The sequence below is a fragment of the Prosopis cineraria genome, unplaced genomic scaffold, assembly GCF_029017545.1.
Source record: "Prosopis cineraria cultivar Desert tree isolate PC_DT_omini unplaced genomic scaffold, ASM2901754v1 PC6, whole genome shotgun sequence".
Classification (NCBI taxonomy): Eukaryota; Viridiplantae; Streptophyta; class Magnoliopsida; order Fabales; family Fabaceae; genus Prosopis; species Prosopis cineraria.
Genome location: NW_026555337.1, coordinates 41,737,707 through 41,751,694, shown reverse-complemented (window position 1 = coordinate 41,751,694; position 13,988 = coordinate 41,737,707).

Here is a 13,988-nt window from a genome sequence, read left to right as displayed (position 1 = left end):
TTAGTATACCTGGGCATTTGCTCCAAGGCTTCCATAAAAAGAATGTTGATATGCAATTACTTGAACATATTAAGAAACTTTTTGAATTGGCTATCTTCTTGTTGCTTCCTAAACCTTTGAGGAAAAGGTGGTGGAGGCATATATTTTGACTTGGCCTGTTATTACTTCTTCTCATCAGCAACCTTTTTAGCTTTATCATCACTCTTTTTCTCTTTTTGATTCTCTTTTGAGTTGTCATACTCTTCAACCATAATTTCTTTATTAATCACTTTATCATCAACAACCATATTAGTGGTACCATTACTCACACCACTTGAACTTGGTATAAGAACTTTTGATAATTGCATCTTACTTCTCAAAGTGACTGCCTTACACTCCTCCTTACCATCCTTTTTAGGATTTAGAATAGTGTCACTAGGGAGATTACTTCTTGATATAGCATTCATTTGTGAAGCCAATTACTCTATTTACACTTTGAGATTCTTAATTGCCATTTCATGAAGAGAAAGAGTTGCCTTAGTTTTAACTCTTGCATACTCTTGATTACTCAAGATTTGTGATAACATCTTTTTCATTCTAGACTCCTCTTCCTTAATCAGCATTGGTTTTACTGGAGCTTGAAAACCCAGAGGTGAGTTGGCTTAACATTAGAAGAGGAAGGTAGATTTAAAGAATTCTCTTGACTCTATGAAAAGTTAGGATGATTCTTCCATTCCTAAGTTGTATGTTTAAGAGTAAGGGTTGTTATGAGGATTTTGAAACTTGCCCATATAGTTGACAGACTTAGCGATCATATAGAAAGGACATTGATCTAGCATGTGAATATCATTACATTGATTGCACATAGTTAGAATGGCTTGGATAGCATGCACATTATGAGAATTTTCCCTTTGCATTTAAGATTCCAACACATCAAAATGCTTGTTCATTGTATTCAAGATGACTACAATTTAGGAAGAAGAATCATCTTTAACACTAGTCATCATTGATGTATTCCTTCTATTCATGTTTTGAGTGTTATTTGTAGACAATTGATCCAAGAATTGAAAAACTTCATTGACAAGAACATTTTGATATCCTCCATTTGTGATAGAATCAACCATAGCCTTAGAAGATAGATTCAACCGATTGTAAAAAATTTGAATCACTACCTATTTATCCATCCCATGATTGGGCATTTCCTCATCAACATCTTGTATTTCTCCCAAGCTGCATAGAGATACTCATTTGGATATTGCTTAAAGTTAAGAAATTCATCTCTTGCTTCCACAGTTGTATCATCAGAGAAGAATCGAGTTTTGAACTTGTTCTCAAGATCCTCCTATGAACTAATAAAACCTTCAGGAAGATTGTTGAACCATTCTTTAGCCTTATCTTGTAGAGAAATTGGAAACAATCACAAGCACAAGACATGTTTAGGCGCCCCATTTTATCCAAAAGAGTCACATACTTCCATAAAAGACATCAAATGGTTATTAGCATCTTTATTGAATAGACCATGAAACACCATATTCATTTAAAGCATTGTGATCATGGTGCGCTTGATCTCAAAAGTATGTGCTTGAAACTCCAACATTCGAATACAAGATTGAGTACCCCTTAGATTTTAATTAGTAAAGTCATAAATTAATGTAATGTCACATTGGTCTTCTGTCATGATTTCAGGTTGAGCTTTAGGAGTTCTTTTAAAATTTAGAGACTCAGCTTCTTTAAAGATTGTTAATCCTTTAAGTATAACTTCCAATCCTTTTAGGCCTATGATTGCATATGCCAACTGGGTACCTGAAGAAGAAAACGATCAAAGAAGTATCAAACTAAGACAAAAACACTAAACAAAGATAGCATAAAAATCTAAAACTAATATCTACAAAACTCAAGCGAAATCTACTATCACCGACAAAAGGAGCTAAACTTCTTTCTCACCACAAGTGCACAGGTCGTAACAAGTAATATAATGAAAGTAAAATATCATTCTCTCGAGAATTTATTCAAAAATAATGATCAAATAAAAAACTAAGTGAGTTCAATTAAGTTGAGCAAAATATAATTAGGTGAAAATGATATTTTACAAACTAAAACACTAAAAAATAAAGAAAAGTAATTGATTCACAAACTTCAAATACAAATTGGGACCTAGGATTAGTTATCCCCCTTGCATTTCATAACACTAAAATTACCTCCTCTCATAAATGCTTTTAATGAAAATAAGTGCTAACTTAAGGTTCTAAAAATACTTGGACAAGCTCTCTCAAGTCATAAACAAGTATTTAGTTAAATTAATTGTCCAATCTCTTATTACAATTAATAAAACTCAATTTTAAACACAAGCTTAATGTGGATATATAAGGCTAGCAAGTTATCTCTATTTTACTAGCAAAACTATCCATTCAACATGCAAATATCAAGTTCTTGCACAATTTTACCTAAGTTCTACACTTAACATGACCCTCTCAAGCGTTAATTAAGTAAACCCAACATATAAATGATGGCCAATCACTTAGAAGCATTAAGCAAAGAGTAAAATAAACACTTATATATCATTAATCACAAAAAAAAGGAGGAACATAATGTTAATCCATACAAGAGATCAAAATAATCATAGAGCAAAGAGTTTAACTACTCATAAACATCAAAAAGCTATAAATACACAAGATATTCATAGCTATTATAAGATTACAAAAAGAGAAATGGAGAAGAAGTAAAGGAACCGAATAAATAGAGCTTCAAATCTCTTTAAAGCTTTAACTTTTAGACCCAACTCATCCAAAGTTCAAACCCTGATACAACAAAGCTCCTAAAGTCTCTTCAAGTGTACATAATGACTTCTGGGTCAAGCTCTCTGAATATATGTGTCTTACCCAACCAATTTTAGACTTAATAAAATGTAGCCTTTTTTGATAGCGGCAAAAGTTATAAACGAAAGTCACGACTTTGGGATGACTTTGACAGTTTTATACTATTTTTTGCGGCTAACGAAAATTATTCACTTTATGCTTGATCTCTTCATCCAAAATCCTTCCAAAAACATCCACAAAGCTCCAAAAATGCTTCTAATCAAGTCTTCAACCAAAATAACATAAAATTAGGCTAAAAAAATAAATCAAAGCTAAGAATAGAAACTTATAGCAAAATGCACATTTTCCTAATTTGGACAATAAAAACATATACAATTAAGCCAAAATGGATTAGAATCTATGAAAAATATGATGAAATAACATGAAATTCTAGAAGTTAATAAAAGCATAGATGCTAAAACTTCTGTGAACAACAAAGGCTTTCATGCGCAGTTTTGCATTTACAACTAAAGCTTAAGGCATCACATATGAAATACAACACACAAGAAAGACATTGTTTATAAGCTTTAATACACTTAGATAAGTCTTAGTGCATATAAATGAGATGTATGATGCATTCATTTTATGATTATAAAATGTGATTAAGTTCTCTAAGTTTTCACATTAAATCTAAGAGAATTTAAAATAACTTGTCCTAAACTTCTTCATCTTCTCTTGATTCTTCATGCTCTTAAGGCTTTCTCTTCATCCACGATTATTTATATCTACATACATAATAAATATCTCTTCTTTTGATTTTTTTAATCATCAAAACACATGATCTAATAATCTCTCCTTTTTTAATGATGACAAAACCTTAAGATCAAGGTTTTTAGTTCTGTTTAATATTAAACTCTCTCTTAAACGGATATGGGAGAATTAAAAGATAAAAGTATAAAATTATTCAACTTAAAGTAAAGAAATTGAGCACATAAATTTTCAATACAGAAATTTCATTGATAACAAATATATTACAGTTCATATCATAACATATCATCAATGAAAAAGAACAAAATAGAAAGATTTCTTCCTAAGGCTTAATTTATACAACTCCCCTTTAAGTCTAACCTATCTCTCTACATACCTTCTCTCCTTTTGGAATCATTAAAAAGGTAAAGGCCTTCTCAAGACAGAGGAAACACGATATTAAAAAATGGGCTTCTAGAATTTCTCTATCAAACAGAATTTGGGTTGAAGGCAAGAATTGATAAAACCATTGCTTATGTGAAAAAATCATTTAGATCCATAAGTGGAATGGGATCTAATGATTCAGTTGAGCCATTAGTAGCTTGAGGAAAGGATGGATACAACTCTTGATCAGCATCTTTATCTTGTCCTTCAAGAAATAAAGAAGCTTGATGTTGCTGAGGCTGATCTTTATGCCTTTGATCCTTAGGTTCCTCAATGATGGGTTCCTCAATAGTTTGGCGAAGGGAAGGTTTAGTTTGTTTATGTTTAGGGATGGATTTCTTCCTCTAAAATGTTTTAGTTACTAATTGAACAGAGGAGATGGTAGGGGAAGTCATTGGCATTTTCACAGATAAGGGTATAGCAAGCTCTCTAACATTTTCAGTAAGTTTACTAACAAGTTTGGTAAGACTCATATCATCAATGTCTTCAAAGAGCTCCCCAAAAGATAGTGTTTCTGCATTTTTTATTCTATCTGAAGATTTTAGTGGAAAGGGAATATAAGGGAGTGACATGCCATTAAAAGGATGAATAGGCTTTGAGGTGTCTTAAAGGCTTTAATATTGAGGCTGGGAGTTAGTGGGTTGAGTTGAGTCTTGAGGATGGTTTACTGGGTGAAGGTGGATGGATAACCCTTGGTCCCTTTGAGAAAGAAGATTTTCTTGCTCTTGAAAGGAAGGGTCAACAGGCGAGGGCATTTGGAATGGAGAGTAAGGTGGGTCAGAATGAGTTTTGGAGGTTAAGGATGAATCTACTGTGTGAATTAAACCTTCTCTTAAGATTGAAGGACCAGCCTCATCTTCTTGTCTGATAGTCTCTCCTTGTGCATCAAAATTCTAAGGTGATCCATGATTCTATCTAACTTGCCATTTAAATATAACATCATGTTACCAAGGCCTTTAATGTCATTTTTGAGATACACTACTACTTGATCAATCTTTCTTTCAATCCCATTAAGGATTTTATAATGAAAAAAATTTGACATGTTAGGTGGAGTAGGCATATGAGGAAAGAGTTGAGATGAGAAAAATTCTAACAACTTCAAGTGTTCCAGTAGTAGCTTTCTTTGGTAACTTCCTTTTCTTTCTTGCTACAACAGGATCGGCAAGCTCTTCTTCCTCTTTTGGAACAAAATTGTTCCCTTTCAATTTGAATTTCATCTTATAGAGAGCAGTATCCTTAAATTCTTCTAACTCTAGCACTGCTCCTTTAGTGTATTTGACATAAAATATTTTAAGGATAGCAAAAACAACAGATACAAAATAAAGATCTATGTCCTTCTTCTGTTCCTCCTTTCTCTTAGTGTCAACCTTTGAGGCATGCAACATCTTGGTCAATATGTAGTGACACATATTAATCTTTTACTTCTTGATCAACCTTATCAGGAACTTAATCTTGAACTTAATACAAGTGTTGAAAGTAGTCTTTTTATTAACAAAGAATCTTGCCACAACACATGCTAACATCAGGTGCTTGAATGGGAATGAAGTTAGTCTAAAGATGAATCCAGGCTTTAAAGCTTCTTCTGGCATATCTTCTATCATCATAATAGCCTTGTATTTCTCTTTATTGGTGTATTGTCTGAGAGCATTCCTTTGATTGGCACGATCAAACTCTTGAAGTCTAGACTAGTATGTGTCCTAAGCTCTTTAGAGTGAAGTACATTAGACGTCCTTGGACATTAGCCTTTTATGTCTTCTTATATTTATCTCATCTGAAGCTAGCATAGAAAGCCTTCATCACATCAGCTGAGTAATAGAGATCAAGCTCCAACAAGCCTTTATAGTCACTCAAGTATTCATCTATATCAAAGTTATGAGCTTTAATGAACGAATCATATTTTGTGTAGTGACTTGTGACCACCACAATAAAGGAGAAGTGCAAGTTGAGTCATTTCTGATGCTTGAAGCTAAGAAGCTTTCTTTCTCGAATGCTTGCCTCTGAAACTTCACTTGGAGGCACATTGCTATCATCTTGAGATAATTCTCAACTAATTTTGATTAGAACTTCTTCTTGTTGATTAATCGATGTAGGCTTTGATGTTGAAGCAGGTTCCTTGGATTTTCTTGGAGTTCTGAGCCTCTTAGATGATCAAGAAGGTGATTTACTTCCTTTTTCGATTAGAACTTTAGTGAATTTCCTCTTTCTTGTTACCTCCTTACTAGCTCTTTTTCCAATCTCCTTTGTTCTTTCCACTATAGAGATTTTGAGAGAAGAGATAAATTTATGTCAAAGAAAGTGATGAAATCAGAGTGAAGTGAGGCACGAGAAGTAGATTAGAAGAGATAGGTAAATCAATTCAAGTGCCGAAATAGCCAAAGAAGAATCAGGGAGGCAATTAAGAAAGAAAGATAGAGTAATGGCTAGAAAAACAAACGTTGTTCACATGTGAAAATGAAAGGTAGAAGAGGAAGGTATATATAGATGGTATAGGATCACGCGTGAGGCAAAAACAGTTTCACACATGATTTAGCACCTATAACTGACTAAGTGCTATTTCTCACTTATGACAAGACAGTTTCACGAGTGATCTAGCAACTAATATAACATTTAAATTTTTTACATTCAATATAGGTAGAATCACATGTGGTCATAAATGGTCTTCACACGTGAAATGACTAAGCCAGAATACCATGCTCTAAGGAAGACATTTCATGCAAGTGAGACTTCCTTCATCATGTGTGATTTAGCATAACTTAAGAAGAATGATTTACTATGTGCTATTTCACACAAGCAAAATGTCACATCCTAAAATATAAGAGTAACTAGCATGAGATATACACCTAAACACATATCCCTTAAGCCCAATTCAAAAAATGCCTTAATATTTTTGTGAAAATTTCAATAGAATCCCTCTTGTACATAAGATCTCCTAAAATTTTTCAATATCAAATTTACAAATAAATATCAATCAACCAAGAACTCAGCTTCTTCCACCCGGCATACAGAATATATATTGAAATATGAATCCTAACTATAGCATATGTGAAGCATTTAAAATTTAATTTACAAAATATAGTTTTATGATTCAAATTTTACATAAAAAGGCAGCTTGGTCTATAGCTCCTCCACTTCCCACTCAGTGATAAACTCAATAATTAGCAAAACATTCATCCTCAACTAATGAATCTAAGAGTAAAATAATTTTCAGTAAATAACATCCCCAAAAATAGAATTTAAAAGAGTAAAAATAATAAACTCAAACAGTTAAGTAAAATAGTTGAAGAGATGATAATTCAATGCAATAAACTTAATAAATCTGTAAATCTTAATCATAATAATAAAATGAGAGTGAGCTGAAATTGTTTTTTTATCATGCTTGAAGAAAATAAATTATCCACATGTAAATCAAAGTAGTATACTTACTAACTGAAAGCATTGAAGTATCAAATACCATAATTAAATAAAAAATTTAGAATTTTTAGGACTTAACAGAACAGGTAACAAATGTGAACACACAATCCATGAGGGTAACACAACCAAATGTGGCTTATGCCATAAAAACAAATGTAAGCATATAGTCCACAAGAGTAAAATAACCAAACACAGCTTATGCCAGGAAAACAAATGTGAACACATAGTCCACGAGGGTAAAATACCAGACGTGGTCAAAATCATGAAACAGACGTAGACACACAGTCCACGAGGGTAACTAATTAGAAGCAGTTGAAGCCATGAAACAGAAGCAGGTGCAAGACCCATGAATAACAGATATGAGAACAGAGCTCATGAAAATCAAACTAGCTAATCATCAACCATAGCGCTACTGGCTAACGGAACTGCCATTAGCAATAGTGTTATGCTTAAAGTCCTCTTAAAATCATGTTTCCAACATGCGAGAAAAATAATTGTTACTGAAGTAAAATTTTCACTTTCAATGCCAAACTCACATGGATTATTGTAAGTGTCAATTTAATACTTGTCAAAATAAAATCTCATAAATACTGCTCATTATTATATTAATTAAACAATCAAAATTTTTCAAAGCCAATCAAAATAATTTCATAAATTTTGAAAATAAGAATCTAAAAAAAAATTACATGTGCCTGCCACATCACATTTATTTCATTGCAATAATCTTATATTTCACATGATAAAATAATTTAATCAATAATATAACCAAATTATCAAAATAATTAAGACAGATGAATTCTTACAGTAAAAAACTATTATTAGTAAAATAACTGGGATGCTATTCACTTACCTGAAATTTTCTTAAAGTATATGATCCTCCTTTTACCACATTAATCAATTTCCTCTCCTTCCAAACTTCTTATAGAATAGTAAGGTTTTAATAGACTTTCAATAAATTCAATAGTTCTTTTCCAACATTATCACCATCAATATTAAACTATACTAGGGTTGAAACTTCTACAACTAACACTTTTCATATAAGAGTTCCTCAATAGCCATAGTTGATTTCTCCATTTTAATACCATCTCCTTTTACTCCTTTTGTTAGAATACCAAGTAAACATCATTTTCCTAACCTAATCATAAGGCTTTTATTTTTTTTTTTCGTTTTTTCTCTTTTTTTTCCAACATTCAAACTTCTAACCAAATAATTTATCAACAACCATCAACTCCCAAGAATTCAAATAATTACATATTAATTTCATGATCAAATTTCCTTTACAACCTTCAAGATAAATTTATATATCAACAACACCCATTCAAAACATACTTCTTACAATAATCAGTGAAATTTTAGAGAAATACCACAATTAAGCAAAACTCTTCTACCCTGTAGGCACTAATCATTAAACTAATAGCAACATCTTCCTCATCAATTTCACTTTCCAGAAATTTATCAGCATGTATAAAAAAATCAAGTTCATCTGAAACTCAAATCCACACCATTATCTTTTTGTTCTTTAAAAATAAAACAGCTTCAACTTAAGTGAAATTCCCTTTTATATTCATAAATGATAGCAGAAAAGCAAGAATAATTCCACAGTTACAACCCTTACAACACACATAACTAGATGGAGAATGGAATAGAGATAAGATTCACTAACCAACAGAGCCAATAATGCGGAACCAAGAAGAGGAATAGTCTGACACTGAGAAGGGAAGCAAAAATCTGTGCACACACTTATAAAAACTAGCATCACATGTAAAGAAGAGGGAGAAGATCAAAGTTTTTCCTTAGCTGCCACTGCCAATACATATGGAGTATTAAGTTGAGAACTGTGATAGTAAAATAGAGAAGGAGGAAGAGAATCGAACTTAAAGCTTACACATACTCAGGATGACATCACAACCATGAGAGCAAGGAGATGAATGATGGTGCACGAAGAAGAAGAGCTTGTGATTCCACCTCTTACAATAGCAAACAGAGCTTGTGTACACACCATGGATGGCAATGAAATAAATGTGAGAAAGAAGATAAAGAAGAGGGAGGATGGTGGTTCTGTTCGAAGCTTCTAGATCTCACGCTAGAAAGAAGACATTAGGAAAGGAATAAAAATAGAGGATGCGTGTGTTTTGCTCTCTGCCATCGATTTTTTTCTCAGGGCATAATAGTAATTTCCTAATAAAGCGAAAATAAAAATCCTTCTTAATAGTCTAGGAGGATTCAAACTTGGGACTTGAGTATATTCATCTATAGTCATTTCCATTGAGCCACCCATTCACTCTTAGTAAAGCTATCTTAAAATAAAAATACAATCAAATATAATCAAAATATTTTATCATTAAATTTAATCTTATTTAAATTTTTGGATTGTTACACAAAACTAATGTCTTCACATGTGATTTAGCACAATTTTGAAGTGAAGATACCCTAAGTGCTATTTCACGCAAGTGAGAAAGCATGTTTCACCCATGAATACGCAACCACATAGAGAATATCACAAAATCAAGCAATTTCACGCAAGATATGGCATATAAACTTACAAGAAACATTCTCTAACAGTAATAACCAATCTCTTAAACACATTATACCTAATCTTCTGACCCTTCTCTTTAAAATTCACCTCGATCTATCCTAAAGACGTCAAGATTTAAAGATTAAATCTTGCAAAAACAACTTAAAACAACTTTAAAGTGTAAGTTAGTAAAAGATTCAAAATGTAATTCAATTAAATTTAGGAATCTTACAACTTATTAGGATTTACCATTTTCAATTCCCTTCTAATGAATGTAAATTGTTCTTCAACCAGAGGCTTAGTGAAAATATATGCTAGTTGCTCGGTTGTTGGCACAAATTTCAATATGATATCCTTCTTTTGCACATGATCTCTTAAAAAATGATATCTTATGTCAACGTACTTGGTTCTTGAGTGTTAGAGATGATTCTTAGCTAAGTTTATAGTACTGGTGTTGTCACATCTGATTGGAATTTCCTTGAGATGAACTCCTAAATCTTTCAATTATTGTTTTAACCATAGAATTTGTGCACAACAGCTTCTAGCTGCCAAGTATTCAGCTTCACATGATGATAAGGACACACTATTTTATTTCTTGCTAAACCATGATATTAATGAGCCACCAAAGAACTAATAAGTTTCACTTGTGCTCTTCCTATCTGTCTTGTGTCCTCTATGATCAGCATCTGAGTAAATGATCAATTCAGGCTTTTCTCTTTTTGGAAACCAAAGTCCTAGCTGTGTAGTTCTATTCAAATACTTGAAGATTCTGTTCAAAGCCTTTAGATGAGATTCTCTTAGATCAGCTTGAAATCTTACACATATAGACATTGAACATGATATCAGGTCTGCTAACAGGCAAGTAGAGCAGTGATCCAATCATTTGCCTAAATTTTGATAGATCCTCCTTCTTTCCTTTTTCGTCCTTATCCATCTTGATTAATATACTCATAGGTATGTTGCTTGGATTTGAATTTTTGAATCCAAACTTCTTTAGCAATTCATGAGTGTACTTGGTTTGACTTATGAAGATCCCATCTCGCATTTGTTTGATTTGCAACCTAAGAAAGAAGTTTCATTCTCCCATCATAAACATCTTGAATTCACCTTGCATAATCTTAGCAAATTTCTCACAGAACCTCATTAATAGCTCCAAAAATAATATCATCAATATAAATATAAACTATAAGGATATCACTACCTTCATTTTGATAAAATAGTGTTTCATCCAGCATTCCTCTTTTGAAGTTATTGTTTAATAGAAAAGTACTTAACTTGTCATACCAAGCTCTTGGTGCTTGCTTCAATCCATACAATGCTTTCTTCAATTTATAGACATGATTTGGCATTTATGAATCCTCAAATCCTAGAGGTTTCTCTACATAAAATTCTTCATTGATTAATCCATTCAAAATTCACTTTTAACATTCATTTGATAAAGTTTGAAATCTTTAATACAAGCAAAAACAAGTAAAAATTTAATAGCCTCAAGTCTAGCAATATGAGCAAAGGTTTCATCATAATTAATACCTTCTTCTTAATTATAACCTTTAACTATTAGCCTGGCCTTATTCCTTATCACAATACCAATTTCATCAAGTTTGTTTCTAAAGACTCATTTTGTCTCAATTACAGGATGATCACTTGGTCTTGGTACTAAGTCCCAAACTTAAATTTTCTCAAATTAGTTTAACTCTTATTGCTTTGCTATGAGCTAATATTCATTAGATAAAGCTTCTTTGATGTCAGAAGGTTCAATGTTAGAAAGAAATGCACTAAAATGGTATACTTTTCTAGGTGAACCTCTTGTTCTAACTTTATCACTAACTTCTTCAATGACTTGATTAATAGGATGTGACTTACTATATCTCCAACCTTTTGAAAGATCATTTGTCTGTCCATTTTGATCATTAGCTTTAGTATCATTATTGATTTGATTTTCATCCTTTTCTTTTAGTAAGAGACCATCAAGAGGAAGATTCATATTTTTTTCTTCCTTATTCTCATCTGATGGAGATTCATCAAATCTAACATGAATTTATTCTTTAACAGATAAGCTTCTTCTGTTAAAGACTCTAAAAGTATTGCTTCTATCAGAATAACCAAGAAATATAGTTTCATCATTTTTAGAATCAAACTTATCTAGATTATCCTTACCATTATTAAGTACAAAATACTTACAGTTGAATATGTACAGATGAGAGATGTTAGGCTTTCTTCCCTTGTAAATCTCATACGGAGTTTTGTTCAGAATAGGTTGGATATGTGCTCTGTTTGTGACGAACATGTTGTACTCATGGCATCTACCCAGAAATACTTAGAAAGTTTCTTCTCATTCAGCATAGTCCTTGTCATTTCCTCTAAGGTTCTATTCTTTCTCTTCACAACTCTATTTTGTTGAGGTGTTCTAGAAGCTGAGAATTCATGACTAATTCCCTATTCTTCACAAAACTCAATAAAGTTGAAATTGTCAAATTCTCCACCATGGTCACTTCTTATCTTTACAATTTTTAAACCTTTTTCATTTTGTAATTTGGCTACAAATGCCACAAAATATTCAAAGATTTGGTCCTTGTGAGACATGAAAATAGTCCATGTGAACCTAGAATAATCATCAAAACATATGATCCAACAATGTTCATTACAATGCTACTAACAATTCATTACCATTTGTAGTTTTTAGTTGTGATATAGATGAAAGCTTTATCGAGACTACTAGCTCCTTTTCTGTACTAGTTAATGATAATTGCATCTCCCCTTCATTGTCTCCTACTATTCCTATTCAATATTAGTGTGACACTTAACCTCCTAGACAATATCCTATGGTAACTCGATCAATGCATGGGATTTTTAAACGTAAGATTCTTTTAATTGAGTCAAAACCTCAATCTGTGAAAGAAGCTCTACCTTCTTCAGAATGAAAGCAAGCTATGGATGCTGAGGATGAAGCTTTCATAAGAAACAAGACATGGCATCTTGTACCTCTTCCTCTTGGAGCGTGTGCTATTAGCTATAAATGGGTGTGGAAGCGTAAGACTAATCCTGATGGTTCTTTTGCTAAGAACAAAGCTTGTCTAGTTGCTAAGGGTTATCATCAACGTGAAGGACCTGATTTCACTAAAACTTTTAATCTAGTAGCCAAACCTCTCACTATTAGGACTATCTTGTCTATTATTATTGCTTAGAAGTGGTCTTTGTGCTAAATAGTGCATTTTTAAGTAGTTTTCTCCATAAGGAAGTAGATATGCAATAGTAACCTTGGTATGAAGAAGGTGGTAACCATCTTGTTTGCTAACTTGATAAAGCCCTCTATGGTCTTAAACAAGCACTATGTGCTTGGTTTGAGAGACTCTTATTAACAGTTTATCATCTGGGTTTTTGTAGCAATAGGTGTGATCAGTCGTTATTCACTTGGCAATATGGCAATGAAATCCTTTATGTCTTGGCTCATGTTGATGACATCATTCTAACTAGCACTTTTGATAGTAGAATCTTAGAGTTAGTTGCTGCACTAAATAAGAAGTTTACTCTTAAAGATCTCGATCCTCTTAGCTATTTTCTTGGGATTTAGGTCAAGAGATTGACAAATGGAAGTGTTTTCTTGTGTCAAACTAAATATATTCAAGATGTTCTCAAGAAGGTTACTTGTTCTAAAGCTAAGAGTGAAAAGACTCTTATGACAACTAGTCTCAAGTTGTATAAAGAGGGCACAAATGTTCTCACAATGCAGCCTTGTATCGTACTATTGCAGGCTTATAACAATATGCCCCCATTACGAGACCTAAGATCAACTTTGCTGTCAATAAAGTATGTCAGTTTATGCCAAGTCTTCTTGAAGATCACTGGAAGTAAGTGAAACAGATTCTTAGATATTTAGCCAGAACTAAGACTCATGGGTTACTTCTTAAACCTTCTGTTGATCATACTCTTGTGGCCTATTGTGATGCCGATTAGGCTACTGATTGTAATGATGGGAAAAGCATGATTGGATACTGTATCTATTTTAGAAAGAATCTGATTTCTTGGTCCTTTAAGAAATAAACTATTGTTGCTCATTCAAGTACAAAGGCTGAGTACAGGAGTATGGCATCTATTGT